General features: G+C 42.5%; 1 pseudogene; it reads right to left on the bottom strand.

Moving 5' to 3' along the window:
* Positions 1–1,450: 1,450 nt before the first annotated feature.
* On the bottom strand, positions 1,451–15,496 carry LOC138839874 (hypermethylated in cancer 2 protein-like; annotated as a pseudogene).
* Between the last annotated feature and the right edge of the window lie 265 nt (positions 15,497–15,761).

The following is a 15,761-nucleotide window of genomic DNA, read 5'->3' as shown; positions in this document are numbered from 1 at the left end:
ACCAGATGAACCAGGAGGAGTTTTGGCTCTCTCCAACTCCATGTAGAGATAGGATGGTGGGGGTGGGGGGCTCTCTTCCACTTTAGCGCAGCCCTGGAAGTCGATGTTAAGAGCTGGTCTCTCCTTGTGGATTCTGTTACTTCAGTGCCCAGCACCTACTTCACACTCAAGCATAGTGAATAGCAGTTAAGAATTTGGGGCCCAGGCCTCTGGATCCCAACATTACTGGGCTGATCTGAGCCCAGCTTCTTCACCCAGACAAAAAAAGCAACCAGTTCTCCCTCAACTTCCAGTCACCACTGTACCGTACTGTTGTTATGAATTCAAGACTTAGCAAGTGGTCAGATGTCTCTCCTCCTTCTGTGAGGAGGGAAATTGAAGCATCTGTCCCTGCCACACTCACCCAAAATATACAAAAATGACAAGTGCAAATACTAATGGTATTTTCAGCCTCCCTCCATCCCCTAAACATTCCAGTTTCAACAATTCCAAAAATGTGATATGGAGAGGGTGTTCTCAATTAAAAGCAAAAAACAAAAACAAAAGAACAGGCACCTCTAAACAAAGAATATTCCTTGAAAACTATAGGAAACCTATTTTCCTGAGGCAGCCCAGGCAGGGTTTGGGACCAGGGAAGCCTTTGGGCAAGGAGGTTTCTAGAGCCTGGAGAGGTGGGCTCATTACTCGGTCCCACATCATCACCTCTCAGGGAGGGGGGCGGGCAACAGGAGGGTGTAGTTGCTCTACTTTACATTCAGTCTGAAGACCAGGCTCAGCCCCAAAGAGGCAGGTAGAAAATTAACTATTGCTAGTGTTCATTTTTAAAAGTGTTCACAGTTTAAAGAACAGGTGGAACAAGAACAGGCAGTAGAAATAACAGCAACACAGGCCCAGACATAGACAGTAGGTTCACCCTGATTATCCTCATGTCAGACAGCAGTGCCACCCTGACTAAAGAAGGAAGGGAGCTGTCTCCAAGCATCTGCTCCCCTGAGCTAGGGACATGCACAGACCCAAGCACACAGTCATGGTCCCTGTCAGGCCATGGCCTGCTGCAGGCATCACCCATGTTTATAAGAAGCATAGTGCCTCACTAGAATAAAGGGATTTCTTCTTCCCCTTCTCTAGCCCAGCCTGAAGGAAAGGGACCAGCTCTTAGCCAAGACTCATGTGGCCCACTCCCTCCTGCTTCTGGAAGTCCCCCAGGGCTGGATGGAGGGTGCAATGGTGAGATAGAATGATCCCCATCAGCACCCCACTGGGGCTGCGCCAACAGGCTTCTCTTCTCTTGGCTTCCCTTGGTACAGATTGTTGATTAAGCTCTGGTTGTGTATCTGCCTGGAAAGCTTCCCCATGGACTTCAACTCAGCCCCTCCCACTCTGCTTCCTGGCTTCTTTGTTGGGTTCCCAGGCAGTAGATCTGCAGAGGACACCCATGGGACTTTGTATTCTAGGACGGGAAGGTATGCAGGTTCAGGTGGCTGAATGGCTTATGTTGCTGGGTGAACTTGCCCCCACACAGCTGCCACTCATAGTGCTTCTTGCCTGAATGCATGCACATGTGCTTGATGAAGTGGTGCTGGAGGCTGAGGTACATGCCACACTCATCACAGGCAAAAGGCTTCTGCCTTTTCTGCCAGTGGCTCTGCATGGGGCATATCAGCATGCCACACTGGGTGAACATCTTGCCGTGGATATTGCAAGAAAAGGGCGTCATCAGCCAGCATGTCTTCTCCTGGTGCGGCAGGGTGGCCAGGTCCGTGTAGATCTTCTCACAGACTGAGCACATAAAAGGCCAGGGTTCTACTGCATAGGCTGTGCTGGGCAATGACAGATCTCAGCCTTCTCCTCAGCACCCCTGCTGCCCATCACTTAAACTCCCTCCTTCTTGATGAACAGCCCCTCCTCTGTGTGTGTCTCCACATGAGCACTGAGCTGCATAGAGCAGGAAAGCCCTTAGCGCAGGGCATGCACACATAAAGGGTGTCTCCATATAGATTTGTCTCATAGGTCTCCCGCCAGTGTGGCCACAATCACCCTCACTCCAGCTCTGCCCACTGTCCTGGCTCCCCTGCTTGTTATTCTCCCCCTCCTCCTTGGAGGGGAACAGGGGTTTTCTCTAAGGCCCACTGTGTCCTCCAGCACTACCACCTTGGACAGAATGCCATTGGGAACTCTGTCCTTTTGCTCTCTTTACCTGGTCAGGGGCCCTTGGGCCCTATATCTTTCTAGCCAATGGGCTACAGGCAGAAACAGGCTCCTTCTTGCTTCATTTCTCTTTCTGGCTCCTCAAATATTTTCAAGTGGTTGTCATCAGTATTTTCCAGATCCATGGGCTCATCAGTAGTGTCTCCCAGTTCAGCAAAAGAGGTACTTTTGGGAACAGGTGAGATGGAGAGTGATGGTGGTGAGTCGTGTTACATTTTACCCAGCTGGGCTGGGTCATAAAGAGCAAGGGTGGACTTTGTTTGGACAAGTCTAGACCCAGCTACTGGTCATAGCCCCTGCTATTCCCATTAGTCCTAGTGCCACAGCTACCTGAGGCCACCTCCCCACTGGCTGAACAGAGCCCTGGGCCCAGGCTGTGCGTGCTCACCTGGTCAGAGCTACCCAGCAAAAGATCATCATCTTTATCTTTGGGCTGAGGAACTTCCTGGGAGGAATGTTGGGCCTTATGTCCATCCAAAAACCACAGCTGCTGAGTCTGGATAACAGAGACAGTGGACAGTCTTTTGCTATGAGGTGGCTGTCCCATGCCAGCAGCCTCTACCCACCCTGGTTCAAAGGGCTTTTCTGCTCTCTAGAGTTTGCGAAGGTAATGCCCAGGAATGGGATTAAAGGTACTGATTTTTGTTGGTTGATTTTATACCCTGCTACTTTTCTAATGTTTAGATCAACTCAAGTAGCTTGGGTGAGGAATCTATATAGTTATTGAAATACAGGATCCTGTCATCCACAAAGAAGGATCACTTTACCTCTTTTCCTATTTGGATCACCATTGCTTTTTTCCTTTGTGTTACTGCTTTTGTTAGGAATTCTAGCACTATGTTGAACAGGAGTGGAAATAGTCAACATCTCTGGCAATAAAAGAAATGCACATCCAATGGTGCTGGGAAGGTGGCTCAGTGGTAGAGCGCTTGCCTTGCATGCATGAGGCCCTCAGTTCAATTCCTCAGCAGCACATAAGCAGAAAAAAAAGCCAGAAGTGGTGCTGTGGCTCAAGTGGTAGAGTGCTAGCCATGAGCTGAAGAGCTGAGGGACAGAGCCCAGGCCAAGAGTTCAGGCCCCATGACCAGACCTCCCACCCCCTCCCCAAAAAAAGAAATGCACATCCAAACAACATTGAGATTCTACCTCATCCCAATTAGTATAGCCATTATGAGCAAAATAATGATAAAAAATGCTGGCAGGGATGTGGCCAACCGGGAACTCTATCACACTCTTGGTGGTAATGTAAACTTGTTCAACCACTCTGAATAGCAGTATGGAGGTTTCTTAAAAGACTAAATATAGAACTACCCCTAGGACCCAACAATCGCACTCCTGGTCATTTATCCAATAGAGAACAAACAAGGCCAACCTACAGCTGCCAACACAACCATTGTCATTGCAGTATGGTTAACTGTAGCCAAGATATGTAAGCAACCCAGATGCCCTTCATTGGAGAAATGTATCAAAAAATGTGACACACACACACACACACACACACACACACACACAATGGAATTATACTCACTAATCAGAAAGAATGATATTGGGCCATTTGTAAAGATTTTGAAAGACTTGGAAAAGCATATTAAGTGAGGTAAGCCATACACAAAAAAACATACATTACGTGGTTTCCTTCATTTGTGCTAACTAGAATATTCTATTAATCTACAATTACACACACAGAATGAATAATTATACATATATATATATATATATATGCATACACACAGACACTAGGACAAGATAAATTATATAGGACTCTGGCTGTTCCCACACTGAAGCCAAAGGAGAATATGCGTAGGAATGGTTGACAAAGTCCCTTTAGCTATGTGCATAGGACCATGTAAATTAATAGTTTATGAAATTAACTTCAAGAAATGGGAAGAAAAGGAATATTTTAGTTGCTGTTGTTGCTGTTTTGGCTTTCTTTTCCTTTTATTTTGTTTGTTTGTATTTGGGAGGGTTAGGGAGGTGCAATGGTAGTCACTAGGCACTATATGGAAAATGAAGTGTATACTTTTTAGGTGAGGATGAGAGGGAAAACCTTACAGACAGTGAGGGAAAGGGACACAAGATGCAAAAACAATTGTACTCATTATCTGATGCGTGTAGCTATAAGTCCAATGTATATCAATTGTTCAATAGCAACTTTTATAAAAAGAATCCATGGCTGATTTTGAGCAATAGTCTTAATATCTGTGCCTCCTAAGTAGCTAGGATTACAAGCATGAGACACCAGACCCTTATAAGAAATGGACTCTATATCTGACTTATGTAACTGTATCTCCTGTGTATATCACATTCAAAATATCAATAAAATTGCATGAAGCTCTGGACCCCAGTGGCCCATGCCTGTAATCCTAGCTACTCAGGAAGCTGAGATCTGGGGATCATGGTTCAAAACCAGCCTGGGAAGGAAAGTCCCTGAGACTCTTATCTCCAATAAACCACTAGAAAACTGGAAGTGGTGCTGTGACTCAAACAGTAGAGCGCTCACCTTGAGCTGAAGAGTGCAGGGACAGCTCCTAAGCCTAGAGTTCAAGCCCCATTACCAACAAAAAGAAGTGCATGAAAGGGAAAAAGACATAAAGATGTTGTGAGTTTCAAAGGGAGTCACGGATTTTTCTGTCCAGGCTGATTTCAAACAACGGTCATCTGTCCTCAGTCTTCACATTAAGTAGGATTGGAGGCCTGAGCCACAAGCATCCGGCTACCTGATAAGCTTAATCAAACCCAGAAATTTATTTTCTCACATTTCCAGAGTTTGGGAGTTAAAGAACTCAATGCCAGTACAATCAGTTTCTGGGGAGAGCTTCTATACTGGCTTGTAGTAGCCACCTTATTGCTGGATTCCCATTGCAGAGAAATCAAGCCATTTTGTGTCCATTCTTATAATGGTGTAGTATACCAATTCCTTCAGACTGAGGCCACTTTTATAGTCTAATAAATGTTCAAAGGCCCTGTTTTCAAATAATACTATAATAAAGGCTGTGGCTTCTATACAAGAATTTGGGTTAGAGGAGGTAGGAGAGACCACTTATCAACTCAGCAAAAACAAAATGGAACACTGTATTACCTACATGTTACTTTTTGCCAGGAAGTAGAAATTTGACATTCTCAGCCCCAGCACAGCTTGTCAACTCATGGTCTTCTTCCTCTACTAAAATATCTGAGGTAAATATTTGTTTTGCCATTGATGACTTCCTTTTGGCATATAAGCTTGTGAACAGGATACCAAATGCAGTGAAAAGTATTAGTTCACCTGAAAGAGCTGCTGTAGAGAAGGGAACCTACTTGAAACAAAAGTATTCCTAATTCACCTAAATCCATGGCATCAGAAAGAGAATATTGACACATACAATGATAGTCTAATTGGTGTGGAGGGCCTCTGAGAACAGTCTGTGGGAACAGCTTCAGAAAAAGACCTATTTATATTCATTCAGCAGAGGAACATTTGGACTCCTGCTGCTCATTCAGGATAGTCTGAAAGTCACATCTTTTCCCTAACCCCTTAGTCACCTGAGGGGAGTGAAGGCAAGGAGGCATATGCTGGGCACTAACATTTGCAGGTAAACTGTTTAGGGGGCTTTTCAGGAGGCTGAATGCACCTGGAGGATGCAGAGCAGCTGCCCTGGGCCTACCACAAGGTAAACAAGGCTCCTCCCATGCCACTGTCTTTTGCCATGGCTAATGTCCACTCTGGCACCTTGCTTGCAAGATGCACTGTGCAGTCTTCACTTAGCAGATGCCTGCTTCCTTTGTACTGAATCTAGACGGAGGGTCCCTGGCCAGCTGCTGTGGGAGCTGTAGGGACTCAGGCTCCTCCTCTGGACCTGTCACTGCCCTTAGCACAGTATATATAACTTTTTGCACTTTTTATGTTTTATACCTTGTTAGATTAGTTTACATTGCATATAAAATTTTTTACATAAGCAGAAAAAGCTGGAAGTGGTGCTGTGGCTCAAGTGGTAGAGCGCTAGCCTTGAGCTGAAGAGCTGAGAGACAGCCCAGGCTCTGAGTTCAGGTCCCATGAATGACAAAAAAATACTCTTAGATTTGGGAGAACCTGGGGGAAGAATTCCCTACCCATGCTGATGTCACTACCACCCACGGTTGCTGGGGGTGCAGGGTGTCAAAGGGTGGCTGGGGGAGCAGGCTGCCTGATACTGGGATGAGGGGGTTGGGAGAAGAGGGTAGGGAAGAAAAGTTGCAAGAAACACGTGGGGAGAAATGCACCTCCTGAAGCAGAGCAGTAGTGGCCTGTCCTGCCTGAGGGAAGCCCAGGCTGACCTGAGGGTAGATTTGGGCCAGCAGAGATGCCAGAGGACACCATGGCTGGCAGAGAGGCCCAGGAAGGACCAGCCAGCCTGAGGGGAGAACTGGGCCAGAAGAGGTGCCCGGGGAAGCCCGGGTTGGTGGAGAGGTCTGCCAGCACTGAGAGGCCTACAGAAAGCCCTGCTCAGAGCTGAGAGGCATACACAGGGCCCAGAGGCCTGCAGAAGGGCCTGTGAAGAACCCAGAGGCCTGCAGAGAGCCAAGAGGCCTGCGCAGAGGCCAGGTGCAGAGGCCAGTGAAGAGCCAAGAGTCCCATGGAGAACAGAGAGGCCTGGGGAGAGTGGAGAGGCCTGTGAATAGCAGACAGGCCTGCAAAGGGCAGACAAGCCTGTGGGAGGGAGGAAAAAGGAAAACAAAAAAAACAAAAAACTTGTCCCCTTGGAGGTTGCAAATGCTCTTAGTTCTGAGGAATCCAAGGCAGAGTTGCAGACCAGCTATTAAAACTCCTTTGTCACCTTTACCAGTGCCTCCATGGCAGAGTATTACAGATTGATTATAGAGACCATGTTGACCAGACATTTGAACAAAAAGAAATAGAAATGTTTGTTTATGCTCTCAGAGGGAAGACAAGGTAAAGGTGCTTTCCAAATATCATTGGCATATTGCATCACTAGAATGATTAATGATTGTATGATTAATGATTAAATTGTAATCGATCCTGGGCTTCAGTCCACCTGAACAGCTGTAGACTATATCAAAATCCCTGGTAGAGTATAGTCTAGATCAGTTTGTAGATTGGTAAGAAGGATTCTCAAAGCCAAACCGATACTGAGGATCAAAATGTAAGGGAACGTATATCTTTGCAGCCAAGTACAATGATCCATGTTGTTTCCTTTGTGATCTGTGATAATAAAATGTAAGGATTGTGGGCCACCAGATGTAGAGACTGTTGCTTTATTTATCAGAGATCCTGAAATAGCATCTATTATTTTAACTTTAAAGTTATATTTGAGTAGTTATAAAAAAGAGTTATTTAACAAGGAAGTTTATGAATATATATATATATATATATATATATATATATATATATATATATCAGTGCCATCCCTTTCAACATTCTCACCTATCCCTCTCCTACATAGTCCTTCCTTACTCTTCTTAACTTTGTGGGATATAAATCAGATTTTTTGTTACATTTTCCCCTCTTCTCTTCTTCAGTAGTCTACCTCTTTTCCCATGACCCTCTTTCTGAATATTTTTATTAAGTAGTTGTACAAAGATGTTGCCATTCCCAGGGGCAGTTTATGAATACAGTGCATCTTGATCAATGTCAACCCTTTCAAAATTCTCATCCATCCTCCCAACACACCTCTTCCATTACTTATATTAATTTTCAGTTAGGTATTGAATTTTTCTGCCATTGAACAATGTAATTTGTATGTACAGTGTATCTTGATCTGTGTCACCACTTCACGATCTTCATCCTGCTTAGTCCCATCCCTTCCTTATATTTATTAGTTATGTGGTATATAAAAGCAATTATTCTGTATATTCTTTCCCCTTCCCTCTTCATTCTCTTACCCCACTCCCTTTGGATTTATTCTCCCCTCTTTAAAGTGAATTAACTTAAATGTAATAGACTATAGTGAGAGCAAATAATAAAAGTCTTTAAAGAGCTTAAGGCAAAGTCCACAGCTTTGTGAGGAAGCTCTTAACATTTAATCACACATGCACACACACACAGACACACACACACACACACTTGCAAGCACACACAGGTGTTATATTCATCCCACCTCCAACTAACTTATCATTTTAGGTAGGGAGCCAGCCAGGAATGGTGGCTCATGCATGTAATCCTATGTATTCAAAAGGCCTAGATCTGAGTATCACAGTTGGAAGCCAATCAGGACAGGAAAGTTTGTAAGACTCTTATCTCCAATTAACAACAAAAACCTGCAAGTGAAGCTTTCACTCAAAGTGGATGCACAATAGATCGGGGACAGTGCCTAGACCTTGATTTCAAGCCCCAGGACCAATAAAGAAAAACAGACATAAAATCCCATCTCTGACCATCACACTTTGTCCTGCTAGAGAGCCAACAGATTCTCTGAACTGTGAGCACTGGCCAGGAATGAGGAAGATGTAAGACATGGGGATAAATCCAGAAAAGCCCAGGAATAGATCCCTGAAAAGCAGCCTATGCAGGGTATATCTTGTTTTAGAAAGATTTTTTCATTATTGTATGTTAATTACATAAAAGAGCTTCATTGTGTTATGTCTATAAATGCATACAGTGTAACTTGATTAAATTCGGCTACTCTCTTACTCTTTCTTTTTTTTAAGTAAGTTTTTTTGTTGTGAAAATACTGTACAGAGGGGTTACAGTCACATGAGCAAGGAAATGAGTACATTTCTTTTTTTTTTTTTTAATTGTATTTTATTTTATTTGAGAACATACTGTACAGGGGGGCTACAATTACATGGGCAGGATAATGCATACATTTCTTACCAAGCATTGCAGCCTCCTCCTTTGTTTACCCTTCACTTCCCTTCCCCGCCTCCCCCCTCCCCCCACCCAATTTTACCCCCCTCCCCCCACCCAATTATACCCCCTTCCCCCCCACACACCGACATTGTAAAGCTGGTTTTGACATGACATTTTGTACTTCTCATTGTTGCAACAGGTCCACCTGAATCCTTAAACGACTTTTTGTCCCCATCTCCTCCACATGTTATACTGACATCAAATATAGTGAAAGCGGGGGTTACACTGTGGGGGAGGGACATACAAAGCTACAAAGAAATAATCTTATAAATGCGTTAGAAACACATGCATGAAAGAAACGAAAACATTAAAATACATATTTAAGGGTTCATTTTCCTAACATCACATTATCTGACCTTTTCCGCTTGACTCATACCTATACTAGATATTGCAAATAAGGGAAACCATGGGACCTATGCTTCTTTGGGCCTGGCTTACTTCACTTAATATAATTTTTTCCAAACCTTTCCATTTCCTAACAAATGGGGAAATGTCATTCTTTCTGATGGAGGCATAGAATTCCATTGTGTATATATACCACATTTTCTTGATCCATTCATCTACTGAGGGGCATCTGGGTTGGTTCCATATCTTAGCTATGGTAAATAATGCTGCAATAAACATAGTTGTGCTGGTAGCTTTAGTGTGGTCTTGTTTGTAAACATTTGGGTAAATGCCCAAAAGTGGGATTGCTGGATCATAGGGGAGATCTATGTGAAGTCTTCTGAGGAACCTCCATACTGCTTTCCAAAGTGGTTGAACAAGTTTACATTCCCACCAACAATGAAGTAAGGTTCCTTTCTGTCCACATCCCCTCCAGCATCTGTTGTTGTTAGAGTTCTTGATTTTTGCTGTTCTAACTGGAGTGAGGTGATATCTCAATGTTGTTTTGATTTGCATTTCTTTTATGGCTAGGGATGTTGAACATTTCTTCATGTGTCTATTGGCCATCCTTGTTTCTTCTTCAGAGAAGCTTCTCTTTAAGTTTTTCGCCCACTTATTTATTGGGCATTTGTTTCTTTGAGGATTTGTTGTTGGGTGGTTTAATTTTTTGAGTTCCAAGTATATTTTAGTTATGAGACCCTTGTCCGTTGTATGGCTAGTAAAGATCTTCTCCCAATCGGTGGGCTTTCTATTGATCTTGCCAGCTATGTCATTTGCCCTGCAGAAGCTCTGCAATCTTATGCAATCCCATTTGTCCAACCTTTCTTTGATTTGTTGTGCTTCCGGGTCTCTATTCAGAAAATTTCGACCTGAGCCAAGGAGACCTAGGGTTTCTCCTATTCCATCCTGTAATGTTTTCAGAGTGTCTGCTTTGAGTTCAAGGTCTTTGATCCATTTGGAGTTGATTCTGGCACAGGGTGATATATAAGGATCTAGCTTAAGTTTTCTACATGTAGTTAACCAATTTTGCCAGCACCATTTACTGAAGAGGCTGTCTTTGTTCCATTCTATTGTTTTAGCTTCCTTATCGAATATTAGATGGCTATAGGTCTGTAGGTTCATTTCTGGGTTTTCAATTCTATTCCATTGGTCCTGAGGTCTGTTCTTATGCCAATCCCAAGCTGTTTTGATTACTATGGCTTTATAGTAGAGTTTGAAATTTGGTATTGATATTCCTCCAGCAGTGTTCTTTCCGTTGAGGAGCGTTTTTGCTATTCGGGGTCTTTTATTGTTCCATATGAATTTTTGGATTGCCTCCTCTATTTCCTTGAAGAATGAGGGTGGAATTTTGATAGGTATCGCGTTGAATTTGTAGATAGCCTTGGGAAGTATTGCCATTTTCACGATGTTAATCTTGCCAATCCAGGAGCATGGGAGGTTTTGCCATTTTTTAAGTTCTATGTTGAGGAAATGAGTACATTTCTTATCAAGCATTGTTGCCTCCTTTGTTTTTCCCCTACCATCCCCTCCCTCCCATCTCCACACCTACATTCTACCTCTCCACCCCCTCCAAAAAAAGCAAATGCTAGACAAAAATGTGACGCCCTCATACTAAAGCTACCAGCACAAGTATGTTTATTGCATCATTATTCACCCGAGCTAAGATATGGAACCAAACCAGAAGCCCCTGAATAGATGAATGGATCAAGAAAATGTGGTTTAAATATATGATGGAATTCTGGGCCTCCATCAGAAAGAATGATACTGCCCTATTTGTATGAAATGGAAAGACTTGGGAAAATACTATATTAAGTGAAGTGAGCCAGATCCAAGAAACATGGGTCCCATGGTTTCCCTTATTTGCAATAACTAGTATATAGCTAGGGCAAGTAGGAAAGTTCAAAAGCTATGTACATATGACCATATAAGATAATGCTAAGTGAAAAGAACCCCAAGACAGAGCCACAAGTGGTTTTATCTTTCTTGCTGTTGTTTCTAATGTACTTATAATGTACTATGTGATTTTTTTTCTTTTGTATGGTATAACCTCTGTTTTCACAGTATTTGATTCTGGTGCCCTTCATCTTGTATATACATTTTTCGAATTTGGGAAGGGGAAAGGAAATAACAAAATGCTGAAATAAGGATACAGGATGACTTATTGTAGCAATGAGATGTATAAGACACTACGTTGAAAACGAACTTTACAACTTTGGAGGGGGAGAGGAGTTGGGAGGTGGGAAGGGAAGGGATGGTAGGGTAAAAACAAAGGAGGGGGTGACAATGCTTGACAGGAAATGTACTCATTATCATACTCATGGAACTGTAACCCCTCTGTACAGTATCTTTTTTACTTTTTGTGTTTTTTTGTGTACACTCTTTTATTATTTTACATATATATTTTTATTGTAAAAAGGTTGTACTTCCCTCTCCACCTCCCAACACCTCCTGCCCCTCCATACCCTGACAGTGTAAAGTTCGTTTTCAATATAGTGTCCTGTACATCTCTTTGTCACAATGGGTCAGCTTGCATCCCCATTTAAGCATTCCCCAATATCTCTTCCCCTCCCCAAATTACAAAAATGTATATACAAGGTGCAGCACACCAGGATCAAATCCAGTGAGAATAGGGGTTATACTGTGGGGGAAGAACATACAAAAGAAACAGAAGAATTACATAGGGCATTGCAAGCACATTAAAAACACTAGCAAGAAAGAAAAAAAACACTTGTATTCCTAACTTGGGGTACATTTTGCTTAACATTATCTCATGTGGTCATATGTATATAGCTTTTGACCTTCTCTGTTTGTCCTAGATATGTACTACTCATTGAAAACAAGGGAAACCATGGGACCTATGTTTCTTTGGGCCTGACCTACTTCACTTAATAAAATTTTTTCCAAGTCTTTCCATTTCTTAACAAATGAGGCAATGTCATTCTTTCTGATGGAGGCACAGAATTCCATTGTGTATATATACCACATTTTCTTGATCCATTCATCTACTGAGGGGCATCTGGGTTGGTTCCATATCTTAGCTATGGAGAATAATGCTGTGATAAACATGTTTGTGCTGATAGCTTTGGTATGACCTTGTTTGTGATCATTTTGGCAAATGCCCCAATGTGGGATTGCTGGGTCATAGGGGAGCTCTATGTAGTCTTTTGAGGAACCTCCATACTGCTTTCCAGAGTGGTTAAACAAGTTTACACTCTCACCAACAATGGAGGAGGGTTCCCTTCTGTCCACATCCCCTCCAGCATCTGTTGTTATTAGATTTCTTGATTATAGCCATTCTAATTGGAATGAGGTGGAATCTCAACGTTATCTTGATTTGCATTTCTTTTATGGCTAGAGAAGTTGAGCATTTCTTCATGTGTCTATTGGCCATTCTTATTTCCTCCTCAGAGAAGTCTTTCTTTACGTCTTTATCCCATTTATTAATCGGGCAATTATGTCATCGAGGGTTTGTTGTTGGGGGATTTAGTTTTTTGAGTTCTAAGTATATTTTAGATATGAGACCCTTGTCCATTGTATGGGTAGTGAAGATCTTCTTCCAGTCCATGAGCTTTCTGTTGATCTTGCTATCTCTGTCCTTTGCCTTGCAGAAGTCTGTAGTTTCATTCCATCCTATTTGTCCAAACTTTCTTTGATTTTTTGTGCTTCTGAGTCTCTATTAAGAACATTTCTGTCTGTGCCACGGTGCCCTAGAGTTTCTCCTATTCCTTCCTGTAATGTTTTCATGGAGTCAGCTTTGACTCCGAAGTCTTTGATCCATTTGGAATTGATTCTGGTGCAGCGTGATATATACAGGTCTAGCTTGAGTTATCTACAAGTATTTAACCAATTTTGTCAGTACCATTTACTGAAAAGGCTGTTTTTCTTCCATTGTATTTCTTTAGCTCCCTTGTCAAAGAATCAGTGGCTGTAGGTCTGTGGATTCATTTCTGGGTCTTCAGTCCTATTCCATTGTTCCCCAGGTCTGTTCTTGTGCCAGTCCAATCTCTATTCATTACTACGGTTTTGTAGTAGAGTTTGAAATTTGGAATTGATATTCGTTCAGCACTGTTCTTTCTAATAAAGATTGTTTTTGCTATTTGGGGTCTTGTATTGTTCCATATGAATTTTTGGATTGTTTCTTCTATTTCATTGAAGAATGAGGTTGGGATATTGATAGGTATTGCTTTGAATTTGTAGATAGCCTTTGGCAGTATTGCCATTTTCATTTTACAATTTAATCTCCTTGAAAAAGAACAGCAAGCTAAACCACAATCCAGTAGACAGAAACAAATAATTAAAATTAAATCCGAATTAAATGAATTACATCCAAAAAAATATAGAAAGAATTGACAAAAAAAAGAGTTGGTTCTTCGAAAAAAAATAATAAATTTGACAGACCCTTAGCAAATCTTATGAGAACGAAAGGGAACACACCCAAATAAACAAACTCAGAAATGAGAATGGAAGCATCACTACAGAAACAGCCAAGATTCAGAATATAAGAAGGGGCTATTTCTTAAACCTTTATGCTAGTCAGTTTGAGAATCTGAAAGATATGGACAAATTTATAGCAAATATTGACATGCCCAAACTAAATCAAGATGATTTAAACGAACTTAACACACCCATATCAAGCATCAAAATAGAAGCAGCAATAAAAGTTCTCCCACCCCAGAAAACAGGGGAATTCTACAAGGCCTTCAAAGCAGAACTCACACTAATACTCCTCCTTCTCTTCAATGAAATTGAAAGTAAAAATTCTCTATCACACTCTTTTTATGAAGCCAGCATAACCCTCATCCCCAAACCAGATAGAGACTCATCAAAGAAAGCGAACTATGGATCCATTTCTTTCATGAATATTGATGCAAAATTTCTCAACAAAATCTTGGCCAATCAACTTCAACAACTCATGAAACAAATCATACACCATGATCAAACTGGATTCATTTCAGGGATACAAAACTGGTTCAATTAATAATAATTAATAATAATTCATCACATCAACAAAAACAAGGATAAGAACCACATGATTATCTCAATAGATGCAGTATCTTTACTATTAAAAAATAGTTATTAAAAAATGTGAGGCCTTGAGTTCAAACCCTAGTTCTAGTTCAAAAAAGATGGAAACATATTTGCATATTTCTCACTGAGATAAATGCAGCCAACCTGAAATAGTTCAGAGAGGAGCCATGTTGATTTCTGAGTGTGTGTTCTGTTCTCTGGATGTGGTCCTGGTTCATATTGACAGTGTAGTGCACCTGCTTCCCAAAGGGCAGTGTGTCCAACACATGGTCCACAATATCCTGTCAGTAATGAAGAAATGAGATTCTGAGTCCCAATGCGCAAGTCACCAGCTCTTCATGAGACACATTCCAGACAACTTTAAAGGCTTCTTAAAAGTGGAATTTGAGAAACTAGAAATGTGGCTCAAGTGCTAGAGTGCTAGTCTTAAGTGACAAAGCCAAGAGAGAGTGCAAGACTCTGAGTTTGAGCCCCAAAGTTAGCACAAAAAGATAAAATAATACAACGACATCATTCATGTGCAATAGGCCAGTAGCTGATGCCTGTAATCCTAGCTACACAAAAGGCTAAAATCTGAGGATGGAAGTTTGAACCCAGATGCATGCAAATCTGAGAGACAAACTCACAAAGCAGCAAAAATGCCAGAAGTGAAGAAATGGCTCAAGTTGCAGAGCACTTGCCAAAAACTAAGCAAGTGCTCTAGGGCCCTGAGTTCAAGCTCAATTATCATCACAAAAGGAGGAAGAGGGCTGGGAAGGTGGCTCAGTGGTAGAGCGCTTGCCTTGCATGGCTGAGGCCCTGGGTTCAATTCTTCAGCACCACATAAGCAAAAAGAAAAAAGCCGGGGAGTTCCGGGAAGATGGCGGAGGAGAAGCTGGAATCTGAACAAGCTCTCGCATAGAAAGCAGTTTTAGAGTTCCAGTGAACAGTCCTAAGCCAGAGAATCACACCAAGTGTGCCATCACAGGACAGAGAGTTAGACAAGAGAGGGGAAGCCAAGGCAAAAAGACACATCTGAGCGCCTGCCAGCAGCCGCCGCAGCGGCGGCATGGTCGCGGCGGAGTCCGCAGCCCAGGCCATAACTGAGTGCTCACACAGACAGTCCGGGATGAAGGAGCCAGATGCAGCGGGCGAGCGGATTCTACTCAATACCAGCAAGAAGCGACAAGGAGCAGATATCTTCATCCTGCAGTTCGCAGACCAGAGACGACCCAGGATCCAAGACTCAGCGTGAGTACAAGCCCGACGTCCTCACTCCTTCTCAGGGAGCAGAGGAGGGAAGGCCACTCCTCCCCCCCAGCACCGGTGATCTCCA

This window comes from Dipodomys merriami, unplaced genomic scaffold (assembly GCF_024711535.1).
Source record: "Dipodomys merriami isolate MVZ:Mamm:240054 unplaced genomic scaffold, mDipMer1.0.p SCAF_3, whole genome shotgun sequence".
NCBI lineage: Eukaryota > Metazoa > Chordata > Mammalia > Rodentia > Heteromyidae > Dipodomys > Dipodomys merriami.
This window is presented reverse-complemented; position numbering and strand designations above follow the sequence as displayed.